Genomic DNA, 18,106 nt, shown 5'->3' with positions numbered 1-18,106 from the left:
GACCTCACATTCATCATAGTTCAGCCAAACTTAGATTGTGTTGATGTATTCTATACTGTATTCACAGTTTTCAGTTGTGCAGTGTTGCTATCTTGTGTTTTCGCTGCAATTTCACCAAGAAAAGTAATTAAAGGAGTTTAATGAAAGTTTAAAAAGTAAAGTTCAACTAGGTGAAAATATAAGAGTTTGAGTTTTATTGGAGACGGACTCATGGTAATTAACCACCAGTAGGCCTACGCCATGTGGAGGGGTTGTGAGGTTATGTGACACTCCTTAAGCTCATTGCCGACACAGGAAAAGCATGGCTGAAGGACAGAAAATAACACCAATTCAACATCTAGTTTTCCATTTAGAGACAGATATATGGAGCTGTCCGCCCGCCTCTCTGATCAAGTTAATACCATTCCTCCCAGCTGCTGGCAAGGCGTGGACCTGAAAATGATCACATCAAGAGCCAAGTGGTTGACCAGCAGCATGGAATAATTAATGGGAATCGCTATCATAATAAAATGACAAATAGGCTATACGCCAAATTAAATATAGGCCTATATATAAAGTATATAGGCTATATACCTATGCTGCATGATTCACATCACCTTATGGAAAAAGACAGCCTTGAAATCTGTAATTGCTTTGTTATAGGCGGACATGTTGAGGGCATCTGACACATTTCCATGTGACCATGTGGGGGATCAGTCCTGAGAGAAGAGAGGAAGATAGCTAGACAGAGAGGTATCATAGCAATTACTGTGAGAGGGAAAGGGGGAGCGGAAATGGACCTCTAATGTTGGATATCTATTCCCAGGTAATCTTTCCCCATATCACCTCATGACTCAGTCTAATTCGTATTACGCGTGCTGATGAGAGGACAGATTGTTCTCATGGCCCATGCCCTACGCCTGCCCCATTTTGGAACACTTTTCTGCAGAACATTATATTAAACACACCTCTGACATGATACCACACTGTACAGAGATATGTACTTACACTACCCACCAAATAAAGAGGGTGGAGAGGGAAAGTAGTTTTCAAAAATGCTCTGCTTCTTTCGTCTCAATTTTCCATGAAGTCTCACGGCCCACAAAGGTGCGTGGCCTTTCACTGTCAGAGATGGAAGTAAAGCTTGATAGCTTCAGCTCGATGTCTTCCATGACTTAACAAAACACCTATTGTTGCTCCATGTATGATTCCCTCAACAAGATTCAGTCACATTGAGATTTTTTTTTAAATCACTTTTGAGAGCTATATTGGTTTTTAATTGTTCATTGGGGCCTTTTGAAGCGACTCAGTCAATGAATTCTCCATCATGATGTGCCTTCCATTAGTGCTTAACTGATCTGTCTCTGTCTGTGGCGCCCTTGGCTCTCCATTGCTATGCAGGGCTGCCTGGGACCCTCAGTAAGCCTTTGCATTTAAATAAGCTCACAAAGCACCTTCACTATGAATGATCCCTCGGTGCTAGGCAATCAACTACCACCACTTCAGTCCAAGCCACCAGCATTCGTATGGCTCAAGACCATTAATTGGCCATTAAATGCAGAGCATATACCTGTAGCGCTGTCTTCAGCTCAATGTTGCAGTTAGGGAGAGAAAGATAAGGAGGCTGAGAGGATGGAGGGGTGAGGGAGGGCTGGATGCTACAACTTTGCAAGCTGCACCTTCAATTATCTGGATCCGGAAACAACTTAATGATAGGATTTTTTTTTAACACCAGATAAAGGGGTAAAACATATTTCAAAGTAGTTGGTTAAAAAGGTGATGTGTGCATTTTCTTATTCACATGTATTTATTGTAGATTTGTTTGGTGTGCATTTTGTGTGTATGACGTGTCTTCGTGCTTTCACATTGAACATGCGTGTGACAAACCCATAATGTAACTATGGTGATGAGATGTGAGGTTATCCATAAAAATGCCTCACAAACCACAGAGTAACAAGCCCTGCTACCACTACATCGGGAACACCAGCACACTGATCCACGCTCATTATTTCCCACAGCTATAAGAAAAATCTTATTTACACCTCCGGTTTTTCTGGTCTTCTAATTACATTCCACCACACAAGACTTTCAATGATTGTGTATTCCGGGTCCTTTTAATGATGGGTGTGAGAAAGTAGATCATGCAATTAACGACGAAAAGAAGCAATGCTCTATGACACATTGGGCCATCACCCTCAAGGGGGTCCGTGGGATTCTGATTAGATGGTGGCAATTTGAAATGTGATTGTAAAACAGCGCGTTGGTTGTTTTGATGAACACCCCCAGATCATCCATGTGAGTGCTATTTAAATGCTGAGTGTCCTTGTAAACATATCAATTCCATAAAGAGCATAAAAATAACTTCCTCGTTCAGTGAACAATGAACACAAGTGTGATTTGGCTCTCTAACCTCATACGCAGATTGAAAATGCTGATTAAGTTAAAGTAGGCTATAGCTGAGTACTCTCACGACTAGCTTTGCTATCTGCAGTAAATGCCATACAAAAGGCTATGGGATATTTTCCACGCTATCTTCCTATTAAGAAACACCACTGAGATACGTAAATGGACCAAATCACTCCAACATACCCAAACGTAAAGCTTTGATGTATTACTGCCATTTAAAAAAAAACCTGATATTCGTGAGACTCTGGAAGGGAACATCAAAGAAACCTTTCTGAATGTAGCTCTTGACTACCCAGCTCTACAAAACAAGTTTAATCGGTACATCACTTTGGTTCAACACTTATACTGTAGGCTACATGAACATTTTCCAGTGTAATCCATATGTCATTACCACATTTGAAATGTAACTCCATTTCCATGTTATCAGATGGACATTTTACATCTGAAGTATCTATGTCGTTTGAAATGATAGGGACTAACTGTGTCCAAGAGAAAGAAAAAGAACCACGAATGTTTGAAGATTTGATATTTCAGTCCTAATTTTTTTTCCAGTCAAGAAAGTTTGACGTCTACAGAAAAGTGTTTGATTAGGCTCAAGCTTCAGAGAAACTGTCAAACTTACTGACAACTCTCACAGCATACAGGTGAACGAATGAAAGAAAGAGACTGCATGCCTCCATTTCAATCGCAATCCTCTGCATCCTATTTTTTTTAATTTTCTCTCTCTCTCTCTCTCTCTCTCTCTCACACACACACACACACACACACACTCACTCACTCACTCACTCACTCACTCACTCACTCACTCACTCACTCACTCACTCTCTCTCTCTCTCTCTCTCTCTCTCTCTCTTTCTCTCTCTCTCTCTCTCTCTCTCTTTCTCTCTCTCTCTCTCTCTCTCTCTCTCTCTCTCTCTCTTTCTCTCTCTCTCTCTCTCTCTCTCTCTGGCAGAAGACACAGATCAGATGGGAAAATGTCACTTTTACCTGCTTACCATTACCACTTTCATCTGTAGAGATCTTAGGGGGTGGTGGGGAGGACGAAAAAAAACAGCCAAGACTCAATTTTAAGGCTTTCACATCTTTTGCTCATTTTTAGCTGAAGTTTCACACTGCTTCCTTTAAAGTGACTTGTGGAGGGCGTGGGCAGGACAGACACTGAATATTTCATTCCTCACCAAAAAAAATGGACAAGCCTCTCATCAAGTCCCACCTTGTCTCTTCTTGCACAGTTAGAAGTGGAAGATGGTAATTTTACTCAACCTCCAAAGTGTCACTGAGGGAATTAACCTTGGCATTCTGTTGATACAGGCCATGTAGGCCTACAGTCAGGGTCTGTCAAATGTAACATGCCAAAGTGTATAAATGTAACCTGTTGGTACAGTAGGGGAATACATTGTGTGTTGCTGTTTAAAGACGATTTTACAGTATGCTTGATTGTAATAGTCACGTCTATCTCTCTGCAGTGTTCTGAGAACAATCAGTTTTGGGTTGAATCCCATTTCACCCTAACCTGGGAACTCCCATACTGCCTTTAGTTCTACACAATCGTTTCGATCTGAATCTCACTTGTGATTAGGTCTGGTGTTAACCAGGCAAATTTCACCCCTTAGCCCTACACCATTCCCCTTCCCGTCTATATTGCGCGTCCACATGAAGGGCTAGGGCCGTCCCAATTCACGTTCAGTCAGAGGCGAAGGGGTGCGGGGAAGGGCTTTCTACCCCTTCAAATGGAGATTTTCCGAAGGCATACTTCAAATGAAAGGATACGACCAATTTCCGTGAATGCATTGCGAATGCCTTCAAAATTTGGCGGCTTCCACAAAAGCACACCAATATAAGTATTTTCGCCTTAATGTACGGTGTCACAGTTGTTATAATTATTCCATTGTACTCAGTTAAACATTGTCCCAATGTAATGGTCATTTTGTCCATGAAACGCACATGAGAAAAATAGCTTTAAAAAAATCGAGTAATTACAAGCAATATCGTTGGTTTAACCATAGAGAGGTTGATTTTTGAATGCTTATGGGTGTCATTCCATGACCGTTGAAGGGGTGTCTCAATTCATAGGTGCTGTGTTTCAAGCCCTACCTCTTACTGCTCCATTTGAAGGGACGAGGTCAATGTGAAGGCTTAGAAGTTAGAAGTGGGATTCGGCCAAAGTCTTTCTCCACATATGTCTGGCTTCAGGCCCATGTTCACTGAAAACAATTGAACACTGTATGTCAATGACCCAACCAGTGTGAGATGAATTCACTGGGGAGTGGAGGCAGTTTTATGGGGAAGTAGAGGGAGGAGAATACAAAGGTTTTATATCTTGACCAGTGCATGCTCTGCATGGAATAGACAACCAAGAAGTCTTGCTGATTCTGAATGTTGCACAGCAATGTAGCTGAGTAACAATTTCTGTAACTTATTTGGTGACACACTTACATGTACTGTACATGATATCCAAGTCTACGGTAATCTACAGGGAGGAAAGCTGAAAAGCTTGTATGACATTGCAATGTCCATATGTTACAAGGTTATTGGAAAAGTAAGCCTAATTGATCAAATGTTTTTAGGTTATGAGACAAATAAAATCAAAGTAAGATCATGTTCAAGAGTCAGTATTGGACAGAAAAACTGTAAGACTTTCACCAATTTATCATGTAATGGAAATACTTACTGAACACTGTTATCTGATCACATGATTCTAAAGTATCACTCATTTCCCCGTTTATGCACAAAGCTTCAACTGAGATATGTTGGCTATATACATTTGTTACGGTTAGCAAACTGTGACATAACATTCATCTTTTTTTTTTTATTCTCCGGATAATATTTCTTTAAGGGACGGGCGACATCAAAGACAACTGCATCCTACTGGAGAGAATAATTAACCACACACAAGGCACAGTGTCAACCTGTTTGACAAGCATCAAAGCCAAGCTGAAAATGCAATTAGTCTTACATGGAGATATTTAAAATGGACATGAACGTTTCATGATAATGGAAATTGTGCCATGTGTTTTGTTTCTGTCAGCTTTTGGTTAAACCAGAGAGAGTAGAGAGAGAGAGGTTCCATTGGCCCATTGTTTCCGGGTTCTATTATTGGGGGGGAAATCCCCCTTTAAGCCTGGCTCAAACTACACGACTATAGCGCCAATTCTCGGCTGAAAACTCCCCTTACGACAATCGCTGGAACGTTACCCCCCAGGACCATCGCAAGCGATTGTCGGGAAAGATTTCCTCGTCATGAGCGACGTTCTAAGATAGAACTTTGGCAGCTCAAAGAGTCGCCGATCGCAAATCATAGAAATCAAACAGTGTTTGATATTTGCGACTGGAAATAGAACGTCGGGCATTGTCTCGGTGGCTGCGAGCAGCGACAAGATTGACAGTTGCGATTCTCTTCTAGTGTGCGGTGCACCCCGATGCGGACACACAATCGCTAGTCGTGTAGTTTGAGCCTGGCTTTAGGCAGACAGACCTAAGGACTGTTCTATTCAATGCTAGGTGCATTATGACACGCCCCTTTAGGCAGACCGGAACCTGGTCAGGTTAGGTGCCCATAGAAACCTATTATGTTGGCATATCTCTATACTTAAAGAATCTCTGGTTAAACCAAACCGAAGAAACGGTGGTGTATTCACTAGAAACGCTAAAGTGTTCAGTCAAGCTGTATGAAAAATATTTACATTATTCAATTCGGTTAGTGCAACACAGCTCAGCTACTGTATATTCAGATACATCTATTCTCAATATGTTCTTGTTGCACTTATTTTGTGATGTCACATTTATGCTGCAGTTCGATAGCTATCCAAGCAATTTTAGATGAGCTAAATGGACTGCGATATATATAATTTAAGGCTACAAAGACATTCAGGTGGCTAAATCTCATCATAGCATTCCTATTTCTGTCATACTGAATTCAACATTTTAAAGGACAAGACTGTTTTTTTCCATTCAAGCCCTTATTTATAATGTTAGATACCGTATAAGCCTACTGCTCACCCATGAAAGTTTTCCATCATTTGTCACACTCCCAAAAATATTTTGTTTGGTGATATTCAATGATATCCATGAAAAGGCATCTGTCCAGGCAAGTACTGTAAATGTTGGCACTAAACACAATTTTTAAAATGTATCAACTATGATACGGTCACACTTACAGTATAACATGTAGTGGATGTTTTTGGTTTGAAACATCCATGCTATGTGGTGATATTTTTTTTTGTTGAGATTCCTGAATGCTAATGCTCAAGACATCATCAATCCGTGACAAGGCAAGTAAATGCAGCCACTATAGAGGTTAGGTTTAATTGAATAATTATGATACAGGCACACGACAATAACGTTTAGTGAATGTTTCGACATGAAACATCCAGCCTATGTGCAGAAAAGATTTTTGCTAGTTTGAAGGCTGAAGGCCTGTGCTTATGACATCATCAATCCACAATAGAGCTGACATTTCCTTCATCCAGCTTAGCTAGACTGGAAAAATGTTTTCCCCACACATCACAAATGTTTCAAACCAAAAACATTCACTGCACGTTATTAGTGCTACTGTATAATAGTTAGTAACGGCAAAATAACGAATTTAGTACCTGCATTTACTTGCCCGGACAAATCTTGTTTCATAAGTATCACCCCACATCACCAAAACCAATATCTTCAGGACTGCTCCAAATGATGCAAAATTATGGGTGAGTAGAAAACTCTATTTTACACCATAAATAAGGGTTCAATTGTAAAAACATCGGTCTTGTCCTTTAACCCCTTAGTGCAGAACTTACTGTCACCAAAATAGTAATGGCTATGTCTTAATCTGTTACTTAAGGCTCTCAGTAATGTCATAGCAATGTTGTTATGATGTATTTTAGTATTTTCACCAAACAGTGAATAGGCTCGCCTGCGACCCCATCTGAGGCTACTGCCGTAACTGTCTATTGTTTATATGCACTAATATGCAGAATGCTAGCTAGCAGCATCCAAACTGTAACCATATTGATGCAGTCATCAGTAGTTGTCCATCCATCATGGGACCAGGGGCGCCGCCAGAAATTTTGGGTCATATGAAAGATTCCCAATTTGGGCCTACAACAACCCCCCTTGGAGGTAGGCAAAACAACCGTGGGAAGTTGAAAGGAGACAAAATGTCACTATCCACTCCACGTTAAGGCCAGTTCACACCAAAGATTTGCGATGAGACGAGCTGCAACGTTCTAAAAACCAGCAACTGTCTGCAACATGCTGTTCTACTCCAGGCGTTCAGACCACTGCAACTGCAGCTACAACTGCGACTACGTTCCTATAACAACGGTAGCCGGTCAATGGTAGTATTATGGGATGGTCAGGACCAGGCTACGTGCGCGCAGCCATCTGAGTTGTTTTACAAAAGCAAATAGATGCGCTGTTGCGATCAAATTAAATAAACTATTGTAGGTAGCCCTACGTTTAGGCTACATTATGCATACATAGCTGTGCATTTTGCGCAAAAAATGTATGGAGCCCATTGAACGTGGGTTTTACTTGGCATACTTTCGTGAGAAAATGCAAAGTTTCAGTTTCTCTGACATATTTCTGAAAGCACCGTGGAACACTATCTGCCTGCTTTCTGTGATAACACGACGTGAAGTCGCGGACAACTTAATGGGTTACATTTTAAGTTCCTTTGTGTGGTGTAGCTCTAGCAAATGTGCACATTTCCACGGAAAGGTGACTAACCTCTTGGATAGGGAATGCCAATAGGCATATAACAAGTAGGCATATAACAAGTAGGCATAGCCTAGGCCTAATAGAAGTCCTTTGACCAGTCGAATTTGTCAGCTTTGTATTACGAGTGTGCTTTTTTTTTACGCATCTGAGCTCGTCCATGAGATAACTTTACGCATGCAAGAAGCATCATGACAGCTCATTTGAGTGACGTGCTTTTTTACTTAAACGTGAGGATATTAAAGAATGAAGACAGCAGATAGAATAGCCTAGGGTTAATTAAGAGATGCGCTGTCTGATGAAGGTTGGCCATTTATTATTTTCTGAATGTAGGCCTAGATTAGTTTGCACCAGGCTATAGCTTTTATAAGGGGTGCGTACAAAAAGCCATAGATGCACTGCGATCAAAATAAATAAACTACAGTATGCCTGCTAGGCCTACACGCTGTGTATTTTGGGCAAAAAATAAAGGCTACGAAGATCATTGGAAGTGGGTTAGCCTATTTGGCTACTTATTTTCTAGAGAAAGTGCCATCCTCAGAAATATTTCTGAAAGTTACCGGCTGTCTCCAGTTTGCATTCTGTGATAACACGACGAGAAGTCGGCAAAATAAAGTTTTTTACGTCCCTTTGTGCAGTGAGTAGCAAATGTGGAAAGGTGATGTTGTCCTCTTGGAAATCATTTGAAAATTATAGAAGAAGCGCAACACTGCTACAATTACGGTCAAGTTTCTGTCTGTCAGATGGATCATCTTCAAAACCTTGACCGTAACTGTAGGCAGTGTTGCGCTTCTTCTATAGGCCTACATTTCAAGTGATTGCAAAACAAAGATTCAAGGTGTGCAGGTCACCTCCTCCGTCCTGTTGGAAATTATAAAAAGGGATCGATATTAACAATGTCATAGCCTGTAAGACCAGGCAAAATGAAGCAGCCTCACGCTATGCGTGTGTGCTGCTTTTTGACGGCAGCTGATCTCGTCCGGGGACGTCACAGTGGCTTGTGTTCTAAAACCTTGTGACTGCGATTTGACATGATTAATCTTTTGAAACTGCTTGCAATAGCTCGCAACTCCGTGCGACGATTGATTCACACCACTGTAACTCGTCGCTGCAACCGTCCCGTCTCGTCGCGAATCTTTGATGTGAACTGGCCTTTAGGTTTGAGACTTGTTGCCAATTGTGTTGTCATCAACAGAATAGACAAGGCAAGCGCGTGCATTTTAGGGAACTTACTTTGCCATTGATCAGATGGACTTATGTCACAGGTAGGAGACGCACGTATTTTTGGACGGCGCCCCCATTTAACCAACTACCACCCAGAGGAGAACACTGTACACAACAACACATGCGAGGAGACCAGGGATACGTTTTAGTCACAAGTGGTTTATTTCTCGTTGTTACCCTAACCCAGTCACTGAATGCCCCGGAGGGCTCGATTGTCCATGGAAGTCTGTACGCCCAGGAGGGGCTCTGTCCATCAGTCCGTTCGGCAGGTGCGCAACGGGGGCAGTCGTTGGAGAGGGAGGACAGACTGGAGACAGGGGTCTTCGCTCTTCCATGAAGCTGGGGGAACAGAGGAGGAGTTACCAGCCAGGGTTCTGGAGACTTCACATCGTGTACTTATTTAAAAAGTGCAAAACTGCTGATGTTATCACGCAGAAAGAGTGTGCCGTTTTAAAACACACGTGCGTAAATCTCACACAAAAAGTGCTATCTAAAAACACTGCAATCGGGTCTAGTTAGGCTACTCGGCAAAACCAGTACAAAAGCACACAATAAATTAATGAACAGCACTCCACTCTAGCGTGGCTGGTGTAGGCAGCTTTACGTGAATGATAATAATAATCGCACTGTATTTACTAGCCCAGTGGAAGGCCGCGAGAGAGAGAGAGAGAGAGAGAGAGAGAGAGAGAGAGAGAGAGAGAGAGAGAGAGAGAGAGAGAGAGAGAGCACGAGAGCGAGGAGGAGACTAGTGGCCCGGCGCAGCCTGTGCATTCCGGGAGCGGGGCTTCAATGGGAGGTCACAGAACCCAGTGCATTTGAGGTACGAATCGGTTACTTAACTCATTGAGGGGTGAACGTCCTTTCACCCCTCCGGAGTTTCCAACGCGTTGAATCAAGCCTGCGCTCGAGGCGCGCACCATCGGGCAGTATGCCAACACTTCACCGGTCACGCCACAGGCCTCCGTCGTCCGGATCCATAGGATCATCTTCGCGCACCTCACCGCTGCTCTCTTGGTTCTGTCCGGCTACCGGTAGAGCCTCCCCACGGCCCCCTCCTGCACAGCTGCTCGGCCGCAGCCACTTCTCGTGAGCCCTCGGTAACTTCTCTCACTTGTCGGCGTCTTCTCTCCCCCCGTCCAGTCTGTCGCTCTGTTTCACATCAGTCATTAAAAACCCTCACCTGCCCAGTTCGCACCAATCATCTTTCCCCTCTTTGCCACCCGTCACCTGCATCCCATTGTCCTACAATTAAAAGACTGCGCGCTAAATAAAAACAATCCAACTAGTCCCAGTCCTCTGTTTACATTCAGCTGTCCGTCACTACAAATGTCCCCACGAGAAACAAGTTCATTTTTTTTGTTCCCTCCCCCACTTGTCCTAGTCACCCCTGTGACATCCTCCCCCACTTATACATTCTCGTCCCGAGAATCTCCAGTCCAGTCCAAGTCCTGCATGTGCGTAAAAAGAGAGAATTAAAAGCCCTCCATAAAAAAAATCTGCCACCCCGTTGCTATGCATATGGCCCAAGCGGCCAAGGGCCCTTTCTCCTGCATGGTTGAAGTGTACAGCTACTCAGACTCAGGGTGGTATCCTGCCGCGCTACGCCAAGTGTCACAGGTAGGGGGCGCTCGGTTTCAAAAGCGGCGCCCCCATTTAACCATCAGCTACCCCGAGGAACATACTGCACACCACAGATAAGCCAGGACACCAGGATGGAATCAAATTCAATATTTATTCGCTATTCGATTCCTAAAAGCGCACTTACGCGCACACCCAATCAGACACACGCACGCACACGTGCACACACACACTCGTTCTCTCACTCACGCTGGTCCCATGGGCAGGTCTGTAATGTCCTCCTTAACCAGTTCATTCATTGGGTTCTCCACCAGTGTCCGAGTCAAGTCCAGAGTTCATTGCGCTTGGCCTGTCCATTGCCAGCAAGGGTTCCTGGCCTCTTGGCACACGGGAGGAGTCGGGTCCAATCTCTCTGTAAGAACAAGTGCACGTCACTGTCCACGCAGGCTATAGTGATCTCAAGTATGGCAAAAGCAGCTACTACCCAACACTCGTGTATAGTCACACCATGTAAACACTGCACACGAAGCTCAAATCTAAAGCTACAATAAAGTCACTTCAAACGGTGAATAAACAGGGGGTAGCCTAGCTAGCCACATGGAAGAGTCTGTCCTGCATGGAGTTTTCTCCAACATTGAGAGAGAGGGTGAACCCGAGGGGGTAAGTGAGAGGGAGGGAGAGACAGAGCCTGGAGCAGCATACACATTTGGAGAGGGTCTCCCAACTTGGAGGCCACGGTAAGCAAGCGTAGGCACTTAACTGATCGGGGGAGGTGCTCCATCACCCCCGCATGTCCAACTCGGCAGCTTCATCGGAGTAGGTCGTTCCGCGGACCTCAACTCTGGCACTATGCCGTCCGTCGACCTCTCGGCTGCATGGATCCAGATCCGTAGGATCGGTTTCACTTCGTGCCATCTTCTCCCGCTTGCTTCCGTCCGGTTACCGGTCAGCTTTCACCCTCTCCTACACGGCTGCTCCCGGCAGCGGCGGCGTCTCTCCCCCCTCTGGGCTGTATTCGGCTCCCCCCCGGTTCTGGTCTTTCTCCTCAGTCGGTCCTGCTCTTGTGCTGCTCCGTCTGTGTCTAAATACCCTTGCTCCTTCCGTTTGTGCCAATCATCCATCACATTCATTTCCATTCACACCTGCATCCACTCTCACACCTGCATCCACTCATCCTGATTAGCCAGCATGTAGGCCTAAAACTAAGGAGGCCGCCATGTTTGTTTACAGAGGTGCGGCGCAGAAAGTCTTCCCCAACCTAAATTTACGTTCCCTCCCCCACTTATCGTTGTCACCCCTGTGACATTTGTAAATGCCTGAAACACCCCTTCATTGTTTACATTGAGTGGTATGCTCCACCTGTCGGGAGTGCGCAGGTACTGTTTAAAATGTTGCAAGTTTCATTGCTCGAGAGAGCCTGCTAGGAGGAGGACGTGTGTTCCTTTGCTCTCGACATAACTCAGGTGTGTGAGTGTGTACTCTGAATTTCTATTGTGAGCCTTTGGCTAGTTAAAGTTTATGTTTATGCATTTTGCTTTGGCTTATCATAGCCTGTTTATGGGGCAAGGGTATTTAGAGACAGACGGAGCAGCAAAAGAGGAGGGCACGGACAGAGGAGAAAGGCCAGAACCGGGGGGAGCCGAATGCAGCCCAGAGGGGGGAGAGATGCCGCCGCCGCCGGGAGCAGCCGTGCAGGAGAGGGTGAAAGCTGACCGGTAACCGGACGGAAGCAAGCGGGAGAAGATGGCACGAAGTGAAACCGTTCCTACGGATCTGGATCCATGCAGCCGAGAGGTCGACGGACGGCATAGTGCCAGAGTTGAGGTCCGCGGAACGACCGACTCCGACGAAGCTGCCGAGTTGGACATGCGGGGGTGATGGAGCACCTCCCCCGATCAGTTAAGTGCCTACGCTTGCTTACCGTGGCCTCCAAGTTGGGAGACCCTCTCCAAATGTGTATGCTGCTCCTGGCTCTCTGTCTCTCCCTCCCTCTCACTTACCCCCTCGGGTTCACCGTCTCTCTCTCTCAATGTTGGACAAAACCACATGCAGGACAGACTCCACTTTCATGTGGCTGGCTAGGCTACCCCCTGTTTATTCACCGTTGCAGTGACTTTTTACGTAGCTAGAGATTAACTTCGCGTGCAGTGTTTATATGGTGTGACTACACGAGTGTTGGGTAGTAGCTGCCTTTGCCATACTTGAGACCTGTAGCCTGCGTGGACAGTGACGACTGCACTTGTTCTTACAGAGATTGGACCCCACTCCTCCCGTGTGTCAGGAGGCCACGAACCCTGCTGGAAATGGACCGACCCCAAATGAGTGCAATATGAACTCTGGACTGGATTCGGACTCTGGATGAGAACCCAAGGAACGAACTGGTTAAGAAGGACATTAGACCTGCCCATGGGACCTGCGTGAGTGAGAGAGAATGAGTCTGTGTGAGTGAGGGACCGTGCGTGTGTGTGCGTGACTGACTGTGTGTGTGTGTGTGTGTGCGCATGATGGTGCTTTTAGGAATCGAATAGTAAATAAATATCGAATTTGATTCCATCCTGGTGTCCTGGTTTATCTGTGGTGTGCAGTATGTTCCTCGGGGTAGCTGGTGGTTAAGTGGGGGTGCCGCTTTCAAACGCGCACCCCCCACCTGTGAAAAGTGGCGTAGTCGGCAGGATGCTACCCCGAGTTGAGCAGCTGCGCACCCCAGATGGGCCAGACCCAGATATTAGAATTTTAAAGATGGTTTTAACTGAAAAAAAAACAACAAAAAAATAATAATAATCTTGATCTAGCCTACCTTTTTCATTCATGATCAGAATGTTCTTCCGCCACAACATCTAGCTGGGGACTTAGATCAATTCTCGGGACGAGAATTTTTTTTAGTGGGGGAGAATGTCACAGGGGTGACAACGATAAGTGGGGGAGGGAATGTAAATTTAGGTTGGGGAAGACTTTCTGCGCCGCACCCCTGTAAACAAACATGGCGGCCTCCTTAGTTTTAGGCCTAGGCCTACATGCTGGCTAATCAGGATGAGTGGATGCAGGTGTGAGAGTGGATGCAGGTGTGAATGGAAATGAATGTGATGGATGATTGGCACACACGGAAGGGGCAAGGGTATTTAGAGACAGACGGAGCAGCAAAAGAGGAGGGCACGGACAGAGGAGAAAGGCCAGAACCGGGGGGAGCCGAATGCAGCCCAGAGGGGGGAGAGATGCCGCCGCCGCCGGGAGCAGCCGTGCAGGAGAGGGTGAAAGCTGACCGGTAACCGGACGGAAGCAAGCGGGAGAAGATGGCACGAAGTGAAACCGTTCCTACGGATCTGGATCCATGCAGCCGAGAGGTCGACGGACGGCATAGTGCCAGAGTTGAGGTCCGCGGAACGACCGACTCCGACGAAGCTGCCGAGTTGGACATGCGGGGGTGATGGAGCACCTCCCCCGATCAGTTAAGTGCCTACGCTTGCTTACCGTGGCCTCCAAGTTGGGAGACCCTCTCCAAATGTGTATGCTGCTCCTGGCTCTCTGTCTCTCCCTCCCTCTCACTTACCCCCTCGGGTTCACCGTCTCTCTCTCTCAATGTTGGACAAAACCACATGCAGGACAGACTCCACTTTCATGTGGCTGGCTAGGCTACCCCCTGTTTATTCACCGTTGCAGTGACTTTTTACGTAGCTAGAGATTAACTTCGCGTGCAGTGTTTATATGGTGTGGCTACACGAGTGTTGGGTAGTAGCTGCCTTTGCCATACTTGAGACCTGTAGCCTGCGTGGACAGTGACGACTGCACTTGTTCTTACAGAGATTGGACCCCACTCCTCCCGTGTGTCAGGAGGCCACGAACCCTGCTGGAAATGGACCGACCCCAAATGAGTGCAATATGAACTCTGGACTGGATTCGGACTCTGGATGAGAACCCAAGGAACGAACTGGTTAAGAAGGACATTAGACCTGCCCATGTGTCACAGGTAGGGGGCGCTCGGTTTCAAAAGCGGCGCCCCCATTTAACCACCAGCTACCCCGAGGAACATACTGCACACCACAGATAAACCAGGACACCAGGATGGAATCAAATTCGATATTTATTTACTATTCGATTCCTAAAAGCACCATCATGCGCACACACACACACACACACACACAGTCAGTCACGCACACACACGCACGGTCCCTCACTCACACAGACTCATTCTCTCTCACTCACGCAGGTCCCATGTTCATGGAAGAGCGAAGACCCCTGTCTCCAGTCTGTCCTCCCTCTCCAACGACTGCCCCCGTTGCGCACCTGCCGAACGGACTGATGGACAGAGCCCCTCCTGGGCGTACAGACTTCCATGGACAATCGAGCCCTCCGGGGCATTCAGTGACTGGGACTTGTCACAGGTAGGGGGCGCTCGGTTTCAAAAGCGGCGCCCCCATTTAACCATCAGCTACCCCGAGGAACATACTGCACACCACAGATAAGCCAGGACACCAGGATGGAATCAAATTCAATATTTATTCGCTATTCGATTCCTAAAAGCGCACTTACGCGCACACCCAATCAGACACACGCACGCACACGTGCACACACACACTCGTTCTCTCACTCACGCTGGTCCCATGGGCAGGTCTGTAATGTCCTCCTTAACCAGTTCATTCATTGGGTTCTCCACCAGTGTCCGAGTCAAGTCCAGAGTTCATTGCGCTTGGCCTGTCCATTGCCAGCAAGGGTTCCTGGCCTCTTGGCACACGGGAGGAGTCGGGTCCAATCTCTCTGTAAGAACAAGTGCACGTCACTGTCCACGCAGGCTATAGTGATCTCAAGTATGGCAAAAGCAGCTACTACCCAACACTCGTGTATAGTCACACCATGTAAACACTGCACACGAAGCTCAAATCTAAAGCTACAATAAAGTCACTTCAAACGGTGAATAAACAGGGGGTAGCCTAGCTAGCCACATGGAAGAGTCTGTCCTGCATGGAGTTTTCTCCAACATTGAGAGAGAGGGTGAACCCGAGGGGGTAAGTGAGAGGGAGGGAGAGACAGAGCCTGGAGCAGCATACACATTTGGAGAGGGTCTCCCAACTTGGAGGCCACGGTAAGCAAGCGTAGGCACTTAACTGATCGGGGGAGGTGCTCCATCACCCCCGCATGTCCAACTCGGCAGCTTCATCGGAGTAGGTCGTTCCGCGGACCTCAACTCTGGCACTATGCCGTCCGTCGACCTCTCGGCTGCATGGATCCAGATCCGTAGGATCAGTTTCACTTCGTGCCATCTTCTCCCGCTTGCTTCCGTCCGGTTACCGGTCAGCTTTCACCCTCTCCTACACGGCTGCTCCCGGCAGCGGCGGCGTCTCTCCCCCCTCTGGGCTGTATTCGGCTCCCCCCCGGTTCTGGTCTTTCTCCTCAGTCGGTCCTGCTCTTGTGCTGCTCCGTCTGTGTCTAAATACCCTTGCTCCTTCCGTTTGTGCCAATCATCCATCACATTCATTTCCATTCACACCTGCATCCACTCTCACACCTGCATCCACTCATCCTGATTAGCCAGCATGTAGGCCTAAAACTAAGGAGGCCGCCATGTTTGTTTACAGAGGTGCGGCACAGAAAGTCTTCCCCAAACGAAATTTACATTCCCTCCCCCACTTGTCGTTGTCACCCCTGTGACATTCTCCCCGACTAAAAAAAGTTCTCGTCCCGAGAACTTGGTCCGATCCAAGTCACCAGCTAGAGGTTGTGGCGGAAGAACATTCTGATCATGAATGAAAAGGTAGGCTAAATCAAGATTTTTTTTTGTATTTTTTTTTTTTAAGGGGTTTTTTTTCAGTTAAAAACATCTCTTTAAAATATTAATATCTGGGTCTGGCCTATCTGGGGTGGGCAGCTGCTCAACTCAGGGTGGTATCCTGCCGCGCTACGCCAAGTGTCACAGGTAGGGGACGCACGTATTTTTGGACGGCGCCCCCATTTAACCAACTACCACCCAGAGGAGAACACTGTACACAACAACACATGCGAGGAGACAAGGGATACGTTTTAGTCACAAGTTGTTTATTTCTCGTCGTTACCCTAACCCAGTCACTGAATGCCCCGGAGGGCTCGATTGTCCATGGAAGTCTGTACGCCCAGGAGGGGCTCTGTCCATCAGTCCGTTCGGCAGGTGCGCAACGGGGGCAGTCGTTGGAGAGGGAGGACAGACTGGAGACAGGGGTCTTCGCTCTTCCATGAAGCTGGGGGAACAGAGGAGGAGTTACCAGCCAGGGTTCTGGAGACTTCACATCGTGTACTTATTTAAAAAGTGCAAAACTGCTGATGTTATCACGCAGAAAGAGTGTGCCGTTTTAAAACACACGTGCGTAAATCTCACACAAAAAGTGCTATCTAAAAACACTGCAATCGGGTCTAGTTAGGCTACTCGGCAAAACCAGTACAAAAGCACACAATAAATTAATGAACAGCACTCCACTCTAGCGTGGCTGGTGTAGGCAGCTTTACGTGAATGATAATAATAATCGCACTGTATTTACTAGCCCAGTGGAAGGCCGCGAGAGAGAGAGAGAGAGAGAGAGAGAGAGAGAGAGAGAGAGAGAGAGAGAGAGAGCACGAGAGCGAGGAGGAGACTAGTGGCCCGGCGCAGCCTGTGCATTCCGGGAGCGGGGCTTCAATGGGAGGTCACAGAACCCAGTGCATTTGAGGTACGAATCGGTTACTTAACTCATTGAGGGGTGAACGTCCTTTCACCCCTCCGGAGTTTCCAACGCGTTGAATCAAGCCTGCGCTCGAGGCGCGCACCATCGGGCAGTATGCCAACACTTCACCGGTCACGCCACAGGCCTCCGTCGTCCGGATCCATAGGATCATCTTCGCGCACCTCACCGCTGCACTCTTGGTTCTGTCCGGCTACCGGTAGAGCCTCCCCACGGCCCCCTCCTGCACAGCTGCTCGGCCGCAGCCACTTCTCCTTAGCCCTCGGTAACTTCTCTCACTTGTCGGCGTCTTCTCTCCCCCCCGTCCAGTCTGTCGCTCCGTTTCGCATCAGTCATTAAAAACCCTCACCTGCCCAGTTCGCACCAATCATCTTTCCCCTCTTTGCCACCCGTCACCTGCATCCCATTGTCCTACAATTAAAAGACTGCGCGCTAAATAAAAACAATCCAACTAGTCCCAGTCCTCTGTTTACATTCAGCTGTCCGTCACTACAAATGTCCCCACGAGAAACAAGTTCTTTTTTTTTTGTTCCCTC

The sequence above is a fragment of the Engraulis encrasicolus genome, chromosome 16 (genome assembly GCF_034702125.1).
Source record: "Engraulis encrasicolus isolate BLACKSEA-1 chromosome 16, IST_EnEncr_1.0, whole genome shotgun sequence".
Classification (NCBI taxonomy): Eukaryota; Metazoa; Chordata; class Actinopteri; order Clupeiformes; family Engraulidae; genus Engraulis; species Engraulis encrasicolus.
This window is presented reverse-complemented; position numbering follows the sequence as displayed.